Source organism: Geotrypetes seraphini, chromosome 3, assembly GCF_902459505.1.
Source record: "Geotrypetes seraphini chromosome 3, aGeoSer1.1, whole genome shotgun sequence".
In the NCBI taxonomy this organism is placed as follows: domain Eukaryota; kingdom Metazoa; phylum Chordata; class Amphibia; order Gymnophiona; family Dermophiidae; genus Geotrypetes; species Geotrypetes seraphini.
In genome coordinates, this window is record NC_047086.1 from 411479089 (window position 1) to 411497909 (window position 18821).

Genomic DNA, 18821 nt, shown 5'->3' on the forward strand with positions numbered 1-18821 from the left:
CTTTTCTATCATGGCTGCCGGTTTCACCTTTTCTGTTTCGGACTAAAGATAGATAAGGAGTGACTTTTTTGCTCAGTGTGAACCTAACACAGTATTGTATGTCTTTTACCTACACTGTCCCATAGGGGCCATTGAGAATTATTGCTCTACTATTACATGCCCCCCTCTTTAGCACCCAGATTAGTACATACTAATTTGGCAGCTACTGCAGGACACTGGAGAGTGGCCCTCAGTATGCCATTTTAAGCTGCATTAGGCACAATTTAGCAAATTTATCTTTTTTATTTACAGTATGATTTTTTCCTTGTTTGAGCAATGTACAGCTCACCAATAAAAAGATTTCTATATAGGATATGATATAGTTTGCAAATATTACATGAAAATAAATCCTTATGTAGCAAAGTTGTCCTAAGCATTTCTGCATAATTAGTTTAGGACAATTTCAGAACACAAGACTTTGATTTAATCTGTTTTGTAAACCACATTGAACTTATGGCTACACGGTTAATAAGCACAATGTTATGTTATGTATTGCTCAAACACCGATTTCTTGGCAAAGGAAGGGATGCCCTTTGAAAAGGCCCAATGCCTATTTCGGTGGAGCACATCTCAGTAAACTTTCTCTATAGACTTGTTGCCCCAATGAGCGTACATAAGCCCAGTAACCCATTCTCACGGTGGCCAATCCAGGTCCCTAGTACCTGGCCAAAACTCAAGGAGTATGGCTTCCATAAGAACTTAAGCATCGCCTCTGCTGAATCAGACCATAGGTCCATCGTGCCCAGCAGCCCGCTCCCGCGGCGGCCCTCCAGGTCAAAGACCTGTTAGTGATCTTTTATATAATATTTTACCTTGTATAGTATCCCTCTAACCATACCCCTCAATTCCCCTTTCCTTCAGGGATTCGTCCAATCCCTTTTTGAACCCCAAAATCGTACTCTGCTCTACCACCTCCTCTGGAAGCGCGTTCCAGGTGTCCACCACCCTCTGAGTGAAGAAGAACTTCCTAGCATTTGTTCTGAATCTGTCTCTCTTCAATTTCCTCGAGTGCCCTCTTGTTATTGTTACCCCTTCAATTTTGAAGAATTTGTCCCTCTCTACCTTGTCTATACCCTTCATGATCTTGTAAGTTTCTATCAGGTCCCCTCTAAGTCTCCGCTTTTCCAAGGAAAAAAACCCCAGCCTCTCCGCATATGAAAGGTTTTCCATGCCTTTTATCATTTTTGTTGCTCTTCTTTGAACTCTCTTGAATATCGCCATATCCTTCTTGAGGTACGGGGACCAGTATTGAGCGTAGTACTCCAGGTGCGGGCGCACCATCGCCCGATACAGCGGCAGGATAACTTCTTTGGTTCTGGTAGTGATATCTTTTTTGATAATGCCCAACATTCTGTTCACCTTCTTGGAGGCCGCTGCGCATTGTGCCGCCGGCTTCATTGTTTTATCCACCAAGACCCCCAAGTCCTTTTCAAGGTTGCCTTCCCCCAATACCTTCCCCCCCATCGTGTAGTTGTACATCGGGTTTCCTTTCCCTATGTGCAAGACCTTTCTCTACAATGAAGCTCATCTGCCAAATATTTGCCCAATCCCTCAGCTTGTTCAGATCCCTTTGCAGTTCTTTACATTCCTCAACAGTTCTAACCCTACTGGAGAGTTTCGTGTCATCCATGAATTTTATAACTTCGCACTTAGTCCCTGTTTCCAGGTCATTAATAAATATATTGAACAGCAGCGGTCCCAGCACTGACCCCTGCGGGACGCCACTCGTGACCCCTTTCCAGTCAGAGTACATAGAAACATAGAAGATGACGGCAGAAAAGGGCCATAGCCCAACAAGTCTGCTCACTCTATTGACCCACCCCCCTTGATTTTACCTCCTTAGAGAACCCACGTGTATATCCCATTTCTTTTTAAAATCCAGCACACTGCTGGCCTCAATCACCTGAAGTGGAAGTTCATTCCAATGATCAACCACCCTTTCGGTGAAGAAATACTTCCTGGTGTCGCCATGAAATTTCCCATCCTTGATTTTCAGCGGATGCCCTCTTGTGGCCGAGGGCCCTTTAAGAAAGAAGATATCATCTTCCACCTCGATACGGCCCGTGATATATTTAAACGTCTCTATCATATCTCCTCTCTCTCTACATTCCTCGAGCAAGTATAGCTACAATTTATTCAGCCTTTCCTCATACGGGAGATCTTTGAGTCCCGAGACCATCCTGGTGGCCATTCGTTGTACCGACTCAGCTCTCAGCACATCTTTTTGGTTATGTGGTCTCCAGAATTGAACACAATATTCCAGATGAGGTCTCACTATGGATCTGTACAACGGCATTATGACTTTGGGCTTCTGGCTGACAAAACTTCTATGGATACAACCCATCATTTGTCTTGCCTTCGATGAAGCCTTCTCTATTTGATTGGCAGTTTTCATGTCTTCGCTAATGATCACCTCCAAATCACGTTCTGCCTTAGTCCTGGCTAAGGTTTCACCATTTAGTGTGTAAGTTTTGCACAGATTTCTGCTGCCAAGGTGCATGACTTTACATTTTTTAGCATTGAAGCTTAGCTGCCAAGTCGAGGACCACTGTTCCAATAGAAGTAGGTCCTGCGTCATACTGTCGGGCAAAGTGCTCTTACTTACTATGTTGCATAGTTTGGCGTCATCGGCGAATAATGTGATTTTACCTTGAAGCCCCTGAGTCAGATCTCCTACAAATATGTTGAAAAGGATCGGGCACAAGACCGAACCCTGCAGTACTCCACTGGTCACCTCCGACGTTTTGGAAGGGGTACCATTTACCACCACTCTCTGAAGTCTACCGCTTAGCCAATCATTGACCCATGCAGTCAATGTTTCTCCCAGACCCATATTTTCATCTTGCTCAATAACCTGCGGTGTGGGCGCTATCAAAAGCTTTACTGAAGTCTAAGTACACGACGTCGAGGGACTCCCCCACATCCAGCTTCTTTGTTACCCAGTCAAAGAAGCTAATTAGATTGGATTGGCAGGACTTTCTCTTGGTAAATCCATGCTGGCGGGGATCCCGTAGAGCCTCCTCATCCAGGATCGTATCTAATTTATGCTTAATTAGTGTTTCCATGAGTTTACTCACAATGGAGGTGAGACTCACTGGCCTGTAATTTGTAGCCTCTGTCCTGCAGCCCTTTTTGTGGAGTGGGATGACATTAGCTGTTTTCCAGTCCAAGGGGACTCTTCCTGTATTCAGGGAAAGATTGAAGAGCACGGATAATGGCTCTGCCAGGACATCACGCAACTCTCTAAGCACCCTGGGGTGTATATTGTCCAGCCCCATGGCTTTGTTCACTTTGAGTCTTGATAGTTCGCAGTAGACGCTGCTGGGTGTAAACTTGAAATTCCAAAACGGGTCTTCTGAGCTTTGCCGTGCTTGCAGCTGTGGATCGGACCCTGGTGCCTCGCAGGTAAAGACTGAGCAGAAGTATTCATTTAGTAGTTCGGCTTTATCGGAATCCGATTCTGCATAATTCCCGTCTGAATTCCTGAGGCATACTATCTCATCTTTGTTTCTTTTTCTATCACTGATGTACCTAAAGAGGGATTTATCCCCCTTCTTGATGTCCTTTGCTAGATTCTCTTTTATACGAAGCTTGGCCTCTCTGACTGCCGTTTTGACAGCTTTAGACCTGGCTAGATAGTCTTCTTTTGCCTCTCCTTTTCCTGACTGCTTGTAGGAAATAAATGCTTTTTTCTTCTTTTTAACGAGGTCCGAGATTTCTGTAGTGAACTACTGGGGTCTATTATTTCTCCGTCGTTTGCTTACTGTTTTTATATAGCGTTTTGTTGCTTCGTGTAGGGTAGATTTCAGGGTTGACCACATAGCCTCAGCATTATCGGTTTCAGCTTGGTCATGCAGCGCCCGACGGACGAAATCTCCCATGTGTTTGAAGTCAGTTCCCTTAAAGTTGAGGACCTTTGTTGTCGTGTTTGATCTAGTGAAACCTTTCCTGAGTTTGAACCATTCCATGTTGTGGTCACTGGAGGCCAGCGTGTCACCTACCGAGACTTCCTGTCCGCCAGCCAATTTCTAATCCATATGTGCACGTCCCCTTCCACCCCGTGGTTCCACAGTTTCCTTAGTAGGCGCTCGTGGGGTACCTTGTCGAAGTCCAGATATATGATGTCTGTGGGGTCACCTTTGCCCAATTGTTTGTTTATCCCCTCAAAGAAGTGCAGTAGGTTTGTTTGGCATGATCTTCCTTTACAGAAACCATGCTGGCTGGTTCTCATCAAATTATTTCTTTCTATATGCTCACTGATACTGTCCACCATGTCTTAACAACAGACTATGGACTTTTCCTCCAGGAATTTGTCCAAACCTTTCTTAAAACCAGCTACGCTATCTGCTTTTACCACAACCTCTGGCAATGTGTTCCAGAACTTAACTATTCTCTGAGTGAAAAAATATTTAAACTAAACTAAACCTTAAGTTTATATACCGCATCCTCTCCATAAAGATAGAGCTCAGCATGGTTTACAGGAACTTTAATATAAGGAAGGCGCGAGGCAAGAGATCGCTCACCAGCCAGGGGTGCCTCGTGGAAGAGGAAGGAGAGGAGAGTGAGACACCAGCACCGGCAGGAAGCGGAGGAGAAGGGCTGCGGAAGGGAGACTAGCAGCAGGGAGACCAGCAAGCCTAGGGGTAGCGGCGAGAGGTAGCTCCGCCTCCCCCTCAGCGTCATCGGACAGACTCCCCCTTAAAAGGGGAGGAGTCAACGGCGCGAGGCAAGAGATCGTTCACCAGCCAGGGGTGCCTCGTGGAAGAGGAAGGAGAGGAGAGTGAGACACCAGCACCGGCAGGAAACGGAGGAGAAGGGCTGCGGAAGGGAGACTAGCAGCAGGGAGATCAGCAAGCCTAGGGGTAGCGGTGAGAGGTAGCTCCGCCCCCCCTCAGCGTCATCGGATAGACTCCCCCTTAAAAGGGGAGGAGTCAACGGTGGGAGGCCGTTCGGCACGCGGCGAAGGCGAGCGTGCCTTTGCGAAGGAGCCTTAAGAAGGAGCCAAGAGCCCATTCAAGCTACTAAAAAAAAAAAAAATTTAACCCACAGTTACTTTTCTTTCTTCTCTTCTCACTATTTTCTTCTCTCTCTTCTCTATCAGCTAGCTGCACGCCGGGCACACTCCAACATACCGAGGAACTTAACGAGAGCGCCTTTGCGAAGAAGCCTTGCAAGGGAGCCAGAAACGCCAAATAATCACTTTCTTTTCTCTTTTCTCTTTTTTCTCTCTCTTACCCACAACAGGAGCACACCAGCACTTTATGAGAGCGATGGAGGACCCAGGATCCCAGAGGTACTTTCCGGTATACTGCACAGAGTGCAATATGTATGACTACCTCCCCTTGGGAAGGTGGGAGTACATATGCAGTCGGTGTCAGGAACTAGAAAGCCTGAGGATGGAGGTCGGCAGATTGAGGGTCAAGGTCCAGGAACTGGAGGGACTGGAGGAACTGCGCACCACAGAGGAGATGAGCTGGTCAACCAAGGACACAGACGGAGCAGGCCCCATTGTGAACCAGGTGAGGGACCTCGAGAGATTCATCGAAGAGGCCTATAGGAAGGTGGAGGATCGGGACCAACAGCTGCACAGACGGATGTCGGCAGACGAGACCCAGGATCCACAAGGCGACACTGGGGAAGGACCTAGTGGAGGAACCACGCAAGAGGAGGAGATCGTGATTCACCTGGACCTCGAGGGAGAGACACCGCACTACACCAAGGACACGGACCTGAGACAGAGGATGTTGCTGAGGAAAGGGAAGTCTGCTATTGTGGTGGGAGACTCGATCTTGAGAGAGGTAGATAGTCACGTAGCTGGAGGAAGGGAGGACCGGCTAGTGACTTGTCTCCCAGGGGCCAAGACACGAGACATCACTGATAGGATTGAGAGGATCCTGGACGGAGCAGAGACAGAGGAGACTGCGGTGATAATCCATGTCGGAACAAATGATGTGAGCCGGAGGAACTTCAGCATGGCCACACTGACTGATCAGTTCAGGGTCCTGGGACGAAAGCTGAAGCGGAGTACACGGAGGATAGCGTTCTCAGAGATCCTGCCTGTACCGAGAGCAGATACAAAGAGGCAGGCAGACCTCCAGGCTGTAAATGCATGGTTGAGGAGATGGTGCCAGGAGGAGGGCTTCCACTTTGTGAGGAACTGGACGTCCTTCTGGGGAAAGAGCAAGCTCTACCGGCGGGACGGCCTGCACCTGAGCACAGCGGGAACTAGACTACTGGCAGCCAACGTGAGGAAGGAGATCGAGAGGGCTTTAAACTGAGGAGATGGGGAAAGCCGACAGCTGATCTGATGTTGACGCTTCGGACAACAGTATCCAAAACAGATGCTGAACAGGCTGACTGCAGAGAAGAAGTAGAGGGACTGGTGGATCTTATGATCAGACAGCGAGGGAAACATCAGGTAAAGGGAGCTTGCTGGGAGGAGACTAAGGGGCATGGAGACACAGGGGGACTGGGTGGCACGAGGGTAAAAGCTGAGGGCAATGTAGAGGCGCCACAAGGCAAGGGGGATCAAACAGAGGCTCAATGGATGATAGCCCACGAGGGGGCCGGTAGGGCTAGAAAACCCAGAGGAAAAGCGGGGAAGTGGGGTGGCGGGAATGTGGGGAAGATGAAAGTTACGAGGGTAAAGGCTGAGGGCAAAACGGAAACACAGGGAACGGGAGAACTGCCCAAAAATCAAGAGGAGGCGGCCCAGGTAAATGCAGAGGTGGAGGAAAAACGGCGGGACCTGCGGTACTTATACGCAAATGCAAGAAGCCTCATGGCCAAGATGGGTGAACTAGAAGTCGTGGCCAAAGAGGAGGACCTGGATATAATTGGAATTACAGAAACCTGGTGGACAGAGGAAAATCAATGGGATGTGGCGCTGCCGGGATACAAGCTCTACAGGAGGGACAGGACCCACAAGAAGGGGGGAGGCATAGCACTATATATAAAGGACTCTATCTGCTCGGTCGGGATGGATATGGCAACGAAGGCAGAGGGGCTGGAATCACTATGGGTCAAATTGCCGGGAAACAAGGGTGCAGGCATAAAACTGGGGCTGTACTATCGCCCACCTGGTACGCCAGAAGGAGTCGGACACGACTTGGAAGCTGAACTGAGACAGGAATGCAGGACTGGAAGTGTAACAGTGATGGGGGACTTCAACTACCCAGGGATAGACTGGAGTACGGGTCATTCCAACTGCACTAGGGAAACAGGATTTGTAGAGGCTGTGAGGGACTGCTTCATGGAGCAACTAGTCAAGGAACCGACGCGAGGGGGTGCAACCCTTGACCTCATCCTAAACGGATTAGGGGGGCCTGCAAGAGGGGTAGAAGTGGGAGGACCACTAGGCAACAGTGATCACAACACGATCAGATTCACATTAGAACGGGGGACACCCACAGCAAGGAGGACCGCAACAACTGCGCTCAACTTCAGGAAAGGGAACTATGTTGCTATGAGGGAAATGGTGGGGAGGAAGCTCAGAAACATCTTTAAGAAGGAGACTGTAGGAAGCGCCTGGACCCTATTCAGGGACACCCTGCAGGAAGCACAAAGAATGTACATCTCCAGTTTCAGAAAAGGCTGCAAGAACAAGCGGTCAAAGGACCCAGTTTGGATGTCAACTGAAGTAAAGAGGGCAATAAATGACAAAAAAGTATCCTTCCGGAGATGGAAAAAGGACCCAATGGAGGAAAATCACCAGGCGCACAGGAAAAGCCAAAAGGAATGCCACCGAGAGGTTAGAAAAGCAAAAGGGGTATACGAAGAGGGGCTGGCCAGGGAGGCAAAAAACTTCAAGGCATTCTTCAGTTACGTAAAGGGGAAGCGACCGGCAAGAGAGGAGGTGGGGCCGTTGGACGATGGGGATTAAAGAGGATAAAGAGGTAGCTGAGAGGTTGAACACGTTCTTCTCGTCGGTTTTCACGAGCGAAGACACATCTAATATACTGGACTCAGAGGAGCTCATGAGTGGGGAACAGGCAGAAAAATTGGAGCACATAGATGTAAGTAAGGAGGATGTCCTGAAACAGATAGACAGGTTAAAATGCGGCAAATCACCGGGCCCGGACGGGATCCACCCAAGGGTTCTGAAGGAACTAAGACAAGAAATAGCGGGCGCAATCCAGCATGTTTGCAACCTATCCTTGAAAACTGGAGAGGTACCAGAGGACTGGAAATTGGCGAATGTCACGCCTATCTTCAAGAAGGGATCGAGGGGTGACCCCGGGAACTAAGCCAGCACGGATTCTGTAAGGGAAGGTCGTGCCTAACGAACCTTCTGTATTTCTTTGAGGGAATAAGCAGTCGGGTGGATAATGGTGAACCCATAGACATCATTTACCTCGATTTTCAAAAGGCTTTCGACAAGGTACCAAATGAAAGGCTGCTTAGGAAGCTGTGGAACCACGGGGTGGGTGGGGATGTGCACAGATGGATCAAGCACTGGTTGTCGGGTAGACTGCAGAGGGTCGGAGTAAAGGGCCAATATTCTGACTGGCGGTGTGCCACAGGGATCGGTGCTGGGGCCGTTACTCTTCAACATATTTATCAATGACCTGGAAAAGGAGGCAAAGTGCGAGGTTATAAAATTTGCAGACGATACCAAAATGTGCGGCAGAGTTAGGTCCAGGGAGGAGTGTGAGGACCTGCAAAGGGACCTGGACAAGCTGGAAGACTGGGCAAACAAATGGCAAATGCGCTTTAACGTGGAAAAATGCAAGGTCATGCATATAGGGAAAAAGAACCCGTTGTTCAACTACAAATTGGGGGGGGGCATTGTTGGGAGACAGCAGACTTGAGAGAGACTTGGGTGTACTGGTGGATGCATCACTGAAGCCATCTGCACAGTGCGCAGCAGCCTCAAAAAAAGCCAACAGGATGCTGGGCATCATAAAGAGGGGCATAACAACCAGGACACGGGAAGTCATCATGCCATTATATCGAGCGATGGTGCGTCCACATCTGGAATACTGCGTTCAGTATTGGTCGCCGCACCTCAAGAAGGACATGGCGGTACTTGAGAGAGTCCAAAGGAGAGCAACGAAACTGGTAAGAGGGCTGGAACACTGCCCATACGCCGAGAGGTTGGATAGGCTGGGGCTCTTCTCTCTGGAAAAAAGGAGGCTCAGGGGAGATATGATAGAGACCTTCAAGATCATGAGGGGCATAGAGAAGGTGGATAGGGACAGATTCTTCAGACTGAAGGGGACAACAAGTACAAGGGGGCATTCGGAGAAACTGAAGGGAGATAGGTTCAAAACAAATGCAAGGAAGTTTTTCTTCACCCAAAGGGTCGTTGACACTTGGAATGCGCTACTGGAGGAAGTGATCAGGCAGAGTACGGTACAGGGATTCAAACAGAGTTTGGACGGATTCCTGAGGGATAAAGGGATCGTGGGATACTGAGAGAGGTGCTGGGATGTAATACAAGTATAGAAGGCTAACCAGGTAATAAGTATAGAAAGCCAACCAGGTCGTGCATGTGCAAGACCGGGGGGTTAGGACTTCGATGGGACAATAGGACTTCAAATGAGAAACCAAGGTGGCAAGGGGGCCCCTTCTGGTGATTCAGACAGGTCGTGACCTGTTGGGCCGCCGCGGGAGCGGACTGCTGGTTAGGATGGACCTGTGGTCTGATCCGGCGGAGGCACTGCTTATGTTCTTAAGGAAAACATAATAAGAATTTGTGATTATAAAGAGGGTAGTGAGATTTACAATTTTTTGAGAATAGCCAAGTTTTCAGACTCAGGATTTTGTAGACTTCAATCATATCTCCCTTCAGCCATCTCTTTTCCAAGCTGAAGAGTCCTAACCGTTTTAGTCTTTCCTCATACGAGAGGAGTTCCATCCCCTTTATCATCTTAGTCGCTCTTCTTTGAAGTTTTTCTAGCACCGCTATGTCTTTCTTGAGATAAGGAGACCAGAATTGAACGCAATACTCCAGATGAGGTCGCACCATGGAGCGATACGGGGGCATAATAACATTCTTAGTCTTGTTAACCATCCCTTTTTAAATAATTCCTAGCATCCTATTTGCTTTTTTGGCCACCGGTGCACATTGAGCAGAAGATTTCATCGTATTGTCTACGATGACATCCAGATCCTTTTCTTGGCCGCTAACCCCCAAGGTAGATCCTAGCATCCGGTAACTATGATTCGGGTTATTCTTCTCAATGTGCATCACTTTGCATTGGTCCACATTAAATTTCATCTGCCACTTGGATGCCCAGTCTTCCAGTTTCCTAAGATCTGTCTGCAATTTTTCACAATCCGCATGCATTTTAACAACTTTGAACAGTTTAGTGTCATCTGCAAATTTAATCACCTCACTTGTAGTTTCAATTTCCAGATCATTTATAAGTAAGTTAAATGGCACCAGTCCCAGTAAAGACACCTGTGGCAGCTCACTGTTTACTCTCCTCCATTGATACCCTCTGTTTTCTATCCAGTAACCAATTCTTAATCTACAACTGAACTTTGCTACCTAACCCATGACTCTTTAATTTTCTCAGGAGCCTCTCATGAGGAACATTATCAAAAGCTTTCTGAAAATCTAGATATATTACATCAACCGGCTAACCTTTATCCACATGTTTATTCACACCTTCAAAGAAGTTAAGAAAATTGGTGAGGCAAGATCTCCCTTGGCTGAACCCATGCTGACTCTCTCATTAAATCATGTTTATCTATGCATTCCACAATTTTATTTTTTATAATTGTTTCCATCATTTTGCCCGACACTGAAGTCAGATTTACCGGTCTGTAATTTCCCAGATCTCCCCTGGAACCCTTTTTAAAAATCAGCTTAACATTGGCCACCCCCAATCTTCAGGTACTGCAGATGATTTTAGCGACAAGTTACAGATCACTAACAGCAGGTCAGAAATTTCATATTTAATAATAATAATAATTTTATTTTTTATATACCGCCAAAGCCAAAGTAGTTTGAGGTGATTTACAACAAGAAGAGCTGGACAGTCAGCGAAGAAATAACAATGAAGTCCTTGAATACAATGAAGTCTTAGACTAACAATGATGCCTTTGAATACATGAATATTTGTAGGGAGGAAGAGAGAGAGTGAGAGTCACATTGTAGGGACGTCAAGTACAAGTAAGTAGAGTACAGGGGTGAGGCTTTTTAAGAGTTCTTGGTTACAAATCAGTTGAACAGGTTGGTTTTAACTAGTTTTCTGAAGTTAAGGTAGGATGAGGAGTGCTTGATGAGATTGCCTAGCCAGCCATTCTATTGACTTGCTTGGAATGCAAGAGTAGTGTCAAGGAATCTTTTGTATCAGCAGTTTGAGTTCTTTTAGTACCCTGGGATGTATACCATCTGGTCCAGGCAATTTATCACTTTTTAACGTGTTGATTTGGCTTAGTACATCTTCCAGATTCACAGAGATTTCTTTCAGTTCCTCCGCATCATCACTCTTGAAAACCATTTCCGGTTCAGGTAGATCTTTTTCCGTAAAGACTGAAGCAATGAATTCATTCAGTCTCTCTTCTATGGCCTTATCCTTCCTGAGCGCCCCTTTTGTTCCTTGATCATCCAATGGTCCTACGGATTCCCTCACAGGTTTACTGCTTCTGATGTACCTAAAAAAATTGTTATGAGTTTCTGCCTCTTTTGCAAGTTTCTCTTAATATTCTTTCTTAGCTGCTTTTATCAATGCCAGCTTTTATCAATGCCATCTAACTTGCTAGTGCTTGTGTTTCTTCTTATTTTCTTCATTCAGATCCTTTTTCCGTTCTTTAAAGGATTTTTTTGGCTCCAAAAGCCTCTTTTACTTCACCTTTTAACCATGCCAACTCTCGTTTTCTTTTCTTTCCATTTTTGCTGATATGTGGAATACCATCATGGAAGCCCAGACCAGATGTATTTTTAAATAACATCCACACCTGGTTTACAGTCCTAATCTTTGCAACTAATCCTTTTAGCTTCTTTTTAACCATTTTCCTCATTTTATCTTAGTTGCGCTTTAGAAAATTAAACGCTTTTACAGTAGATTTCTTTTGCGACATCACTCCCGGTATCAGCTCAAATTAGATCACGATATGATCACTGTTTCCCAGCTGACCCAACACAGTTAACTCCTGTACTATGCCTTGCATTCCACTATGGACCAAATCTAAATTAGCTTCCCCTCTTGTCTGGCCGATGTATACAATGCCTTGTGCATTGTTGTATAGTAAATCACCCCACTTGATTTGCACGTAGTGTCAGATCGTAATCCATATTGGGTATGAGTCACAGGATGTTCAAACTAGAGAGTTGCGCGGGGACAGAAATCCCACCCATCCCCGCCAAAGTCCCACCTGTCCCCACCCATCCCCGTGAGGACTCCCACCCGTCCCCACCCATCCCCGCGAGGAATCCCTCCGTCCCCACCTGTCCCCGTGAGGAATCCCCTCCATCCCCGCCCATCCCCGCGAGGAATCCCCTACGTCCCCGCCCGTCCCTATAAACTTCAGAAATAGTTATTTCAGTTAATTATGCTACTGAATTAAAGGCTCTGGTAGAAACCCATTTAAAAATAAGCAAAAAGACTTTATTAATTTGGAAATATTAATTGGGAAGAATAAGTTTCCAAGTTTCCAGGTTTATTATAAGATTTGATAAATCGCCTATTCCATGTTCTAAGCGATGTACATTTATAAGTTACAAAGTTAGGGTAATCATACAAACTAAAAGAACTTAATATTAAAACAAGATAAAATAACATAAAAGTGCTTAACATTAAATCACATGACTAGACAAAGGCAACAAGACTGATTAACATATATGATCAAAGAAGGGTAAAATTAAGGGGAGAAATACAATTCAATATAAAAGAAACATTTAAGGTTAAAAACATTAGGAAAAGGGGAGAAATTTAATATAAGATGTAAAAAAGAAAAAAAAAATTCAATTAATCATTAAAAGCGTCTTTAAAAAGGAATCCCTTTAATTTACTCTTAAATTTATCTAGCATTCTCTCCTCTCTCAAATAAATTGGCAAAGCGTTCCAGGCTAGAGGGGTCGTAACTGAAAAAATGGCGAGACGTCGTGTACCAATAACTTTTAATGACGGAACAACTAATAAGTGTTGTTCAGTTGAACGTAATACTCTCGAAGTATTATAAGGGATTAAAAATTTATAAATAAATGCTGGAGTTTTAAAAATTATAGATTTGAAAGTAATTAAATTAAATTTGTATATTATGCGATATATAACCGGCAACCAATGTGCTTTGTAAACGGGTTTCTACCAGAGCCTCTAATGTTTATAAATTTTTATCAACACAACTAATATACTACTTTATCCTGAAGCAAAAAAAAAAAAAAAAGAATTTTTTTCCTACCTTTGTTGCCTGGTTTCTGCTTTCCTCATGTTCTCATTCAATTCCTTCCATCCACTGTCTCTCTTCTCTCTGCGTCTTCCATTTGCTCTGTTACTGTGCCTCTCCCTTTCTCCCCCCTTCCATATTGGTCTGGCACCCATCTTCTTTCCTCAGTTCCCCCTATAGTCTGGCATCTCCGTCTTTTTCCCTGCCAGCGTCTTCTCCCCACTCTCTTCCCCATTTCCTTTCAGCGTCCTTCTCCCCCCATCTTCCCCATGTCCTGTCAGCATCCTTCTCCCCCCTCTGTCTTCCACATGTGCTTTTAGTGTCCTTCTCCCCCCTGTCTTCCCCATGTCCTTTCAGCATCCTTCTCCCCCCTCCCATCTTCCCCATGTCCTTTCAGCGTCCTTCTCCACCCCTTTGTCTTCCATATGTCCTTTCAGCGTCCTACTCCCCCCCCGTCTTCCCATGTCCTTTCAGCATCCTTCTCCACCCCTTTGTCTTCCCTATGTCCTTTCAGCGTCCTTCTCTACCCCTTTGTCTTCCCTATGTCCTTTCAGCGTCCTTCACCCCCCCCCCCCCCGTCTTCCCATGTCCTTTCAGCATCCTTCTCCACCTCTTTGTCTTCCCCATGTCCTTTTAGGGTCCTTCTCCCCCTTCTGTCCTCCCCATTTCCTTTCAGCGTCCTTCTCCACCCTTGTCTTCCCCAGTGCTTTCAGCGTCCTTCTCCCCTCTCAGTTTTACCCATTTCCCTTAAGCTTCTTTTCTTCTCCACTCCACCTTTCCTCCCTTTCTCCCTCCCTGCCCCTTACCTTTGTGGTGCTTCCCCACCCGACCGACAGCAGAACAGGCCCAGTCGGACAAACCTCCCTGCACTGTAGCCGCGGATCTAAATTACCTTCTTACAGCAGCTGGAGTATTAAAGCTGCTGTAAGAAGGTAATTTAGATTCGCGGCTACAGGGCAGGGAGGTTTGTCGGCCGGGCCTTTTGTCGGGTGATCGGGGGAAGCACCACAAAGGTAAGGGGACCTGACCAGCTGTGCACACTCCCCCCCATGGCTGCACCTGGGGCGGTCCTCCTCCCACTTTGGTACGCCACTGCCTTCTCCCTACCTGCCCTGCCGCACACAGCCGACTGGAAGTCTTCACGATGTCAGCGCTGACGTTGGAGGAAGGGAGGGCTTTGCTTAAGCCCTCCCTCCGACATCAGCGCTGACATCGGGGAAGACTTCCGATTGGCTATGTGTGCTGCAGCACGGCAGGCAGAATATGGAAGACGAGGCCTCGCAGCAGGGCAGGTGGGAAAGGCATTGAACCCTGCGGGATCCCCGCGAGCACGAGGGGTGTCCCCACGGGATCCCTGTGACCCGAAGGGGGAACCTGCGGGATCCCCGCGGGGGAACCTGCAGGATCCCCGCGGGTCCCGCGGGATTCCCGTCGTCCCCGTTCAGCTCTCTAGTTCAAACGTAGGTTCCTCTATCATCTGCTGGCACATTGAGCAACTTCCACACTTGTTCCACTTCCACGGCCAGACCTCCAGGATTTTGAAGACTAGGTTTCAGGAACACAGATCATGCTGCCACACAAACAAAATGGAAGAGCCATTGGAAGCCAATTGCAAACCATTTCAACATGAGATCAGCATGTTGAAGTGCATAATACTAGAATAGTTCAAACCAGCAACAAGAAGTCACTGGTGGCGTTTTCTGAGTCAAAAGGAACAATGATGGATCTACCATTTAGATACAGTGAACCCCAATGGGTAGAGTGGTCAGCATTCTATTAGTTCCTCTGGTAAGAATTTTCCTCTGGTATGATGTCAGCACAGTGAGCAGAGCATCAATTAAGAATTTAAATTCTTGTCTGGACTTTCGTGAGCTAAGCACCATTTTGAAACTGAGAGTTTGTGCGAGTGAAACAGGGATTCTCTGTTGGGTTTTAGGAAGGGGATCTTGATGCAGAGAACCGGAAGAAACTGGCAGAGAGTTTGTAACAAGCTGGATCCCGTGTAGTTAAGTACCCTTCCTTGTCTGAAACAGTGCTGATGTTAGGATGTTTTTAACAGCACATATTTGGACTAATGTAGTCTTCTGTGATTTGAACCTCATTGATACATTGATTTTGGACTGAGAGCAATTACAGTTATTTTTTTTTTTTTTAACATGAATTCTGTTTAAATATGCCTCTGTTTGTAAATATTTTCATTTAAAAATTGTGCCTTTTTAACTAATCTAAACATATTCTTTTTTTTTTTGAGTGTTTTTAAATTTTTTTCTTATTAAATTTTCAATTTTTACAATAATTGAATCTCAAGTAATATAATTAATTACTATATATCATTGTATCTATCATTAATACAACTTATTTTATAAACAGTATATATTATGAATTATATATAATCAAAAATTATAAATCCCTCCCCATTTTACAATTAATGATTCTAAAAATTATGCATATCCCACCCCATTCCTATATAAGTATTGTATTGTGCTAAGAAGTCTAATCATTAGAATAATTAGTCAATGGTTGCCATATTTTTTTGAAATTATGAAGATTCCCATGTTGTAATGCTAATACTTTTTCCATTTTGTAGATATGGCAGACAGAGTTCCACCAGAACGTATAATTTAATTTGGTATAGTCTTTCCAATTTTGAGTGATTTGTTGCATGGCGACTCCTGTCAATATTAATAGCAGTTTATTATTGTTTACTGAGATCGGACTCTGAGTTCTCATTGCAGTGCCAAATAATACGGTGTCATATGAGAGTCCTACATGATTTTCTAGTAATTTGTTAATTTGGGGCCAAATCAGATTCCAAAAGGCATTTACACAGGGACAAAAAAAAATTAAGTGATCTAACGTCCCTATTTCTATTTTACAATGCCAGCATCTATTGGATCTAGTATTATCTATTTTTTGCAGGCGCGTAGGGGTCCATAACACTCTATGTAATAAAAACATCCATGTTTGACTCATAGATGCTGACTTTGTAGATCTTAATCTCCAGGACCAAAATCGTGGCCATTGAGATGCAGAAATTGTCTGTCCAATCTCAATACTCCAAATATCCCTAAGACCAGTTTTCTTTTTTTTATTTAAAAATCCATATATCAATTTGTACCATTTTGCGGCTTGGTGTCCCAAGAAATCCGCCTGGAAACATAAAACCGGCAGACTATATTGAGTATTAAGATTTTTTTTTTCTAATTCAATACATTCCATATTTCTTTACCCACCCTATTATTCATTTAAACCTTCATACAATAAATTAAATATAATTCAAATATAGCTCTAATTCCATATATCAAATTTTCATATATATAAATTAGATATATCTATTCCTATAAAGATAATAGTAAATATTTTAAATAAATTCATTTTATATCAAAAAGATTCTATAATTAATATCTATATTATAATAGTTTCCCACTCATTTAACCTATTCCAGAAAAATTTTTCCCCTTAATATTAGCAGTATTAAATATAGATGCAATAATTCATATCAATTATAATTGGACAAATCATATTAATATTTTCAAGTCTTAGATATAACTAATATATTATCCCTACAATAAATTAAATATATTTCAAATATATCTCTAATTCCATATATCAAATTTTAATAAAATCATTTTAAACATTTTTAAATATCATCATTTATAGTAACCTAATATGTATAGGTAATTAAATAAAATATATATTTATATCAAAAGATTATATAATTAATATCTATGTTATAATAAATCCCACTCATTTAATCAATTCCAAAATTTTTTTTTTTTTTCCAATTAATATTAGCAATATTAAATATAGATGCAATAATTTTATAAATAGTATTGATTTCTATTATAATATAATTTTATCATAACATCCATTATATTAATAATAATTGATTCAAAAATTATAAAATGGTTTTTTTTTTTTTTTTTTTTGGATGGAATAAAATCAATAATTAATTTAAATCATAACATCCAATATATTATAATAATATTTGAATCAAAGATTGTCAACATTTTAAAAATAATTTATTCTGTTAGTATTCATTGTCTTCTTCTTTCTTTTTAACCATCTTCTTTTTTCTTATTTTATCTTGCATTTTCTATATCCTATCTTCAGAAGAAACTTTCATTTTATTCTGATTTTATGTAGACATTGGATCCTCCTTTTTTTTTTCCTTTTTGTTTCCATATACTTATTCTGTTTTATCAAGTAGACATTGGTTCTTCTTGTGTCAAAAATTCTTTCAGTTTTGCTGGATCTTGAAAATACATAGATTTATTCCCAGTAGAAATTCTCATTGTAGACGGATAATATAGACCATACATGTATCCCTTTTCTTTTAATTGTTGTCTGAATGTGAGGAATTGTTTCCTTATATTTGCAGTATATTTAGCAAAGTCAGGAACCAAAATCAATTTAGATCCTTTATAGTTTAGGTTTTTATTTGCTTTTGCCACTTTTAAGATCTCAAATGCTTGTTGGTATCTTAATACTTTGAAGATCAGAGGTCTAGGAGCTGCCTGGTTTGTTGGTTTTCTTGTGGGGATTCTGTGGGCACGTTCTATCTCTAACGGCCATTTAGAATTTAGCTGCAGCAGTTTAGGCAAAAGATTTTCCAAAAACTGTATAGGGTCCTCTCCTTCAAGATTTTCAGCTAAACCAAGGATTCTAATATTCTTTCTTTTTCCTCGATTCTCCATATCAATTAGTTGATTTTTTAAAGCTGTAACATCTTTCTTTTCCTCTTCACACTTTTGTGTGAAAGTTTCCAACTGCCAGATTCTTTCCTCTATCACAGACATTCTCTGCCTGTCAGTTTGGATCTCCTGTTTCAGATTGATCAGCTCCTCCTTAACTTCTGATATTTTGTTGGCATTATCAGTCAACATTATTTTGATTTTAAATAATTCCGCCATGATGTCCGATTTTTCATTAAGTTCCTCAGCTTCCAGCGGAATTGGTACACTCGATGGCGACACGGGAGTGACCTTCGACCTTTTCGCTGAAACTCCCGATGTACATGGTTTTTCATTCTTTCCTTGCCTTATCGCCGCCATTTCCGACATTGATTTTTATTATTTTCAGATCGGGTGAGCAGAGTAAACAGTTTATTTTTATGCAGTTTGTTGCCTGGGACCAAGGAGCGCCGCGGTTAAGCTGCCATATCGTGCGCGCTCCAAGCCACGCCAGCAATTACAGTTATAGTTTGGAGTTGTAGCACATGGTTTGGAGGTTTTTTTTGTAAAACCCATGAAGCCCTTTAACTGAGATCTTTTTTTCTCCAATATTTTTGTTGGTTCTCCTCGGAGATCTAACAATTATTTCTATTTTGCACATTGTCCATACTCCTCTTTGGGTTCTCAGTGACCAGATTGACTAAACAGAGTGTCTAGCAAATTTGCTTTTTCTATATATGGTACTTGAAATCACCCATTATTATAACGTCG

General features: G+C 43.5%; 1 protein-coding gene across 1 annotated transcript in view; it reads right to left on the bottom strand.

Moving 5' to 3' along the window:
- KLC4 (kinesin light chain 4) overlaps positions 1 to 18821 on the bottom strand; it is a 370771-nt gene that overhangs the window by 114635 nt on the left and 237315 nt on the right. The window lies entirely within an intron of this gene.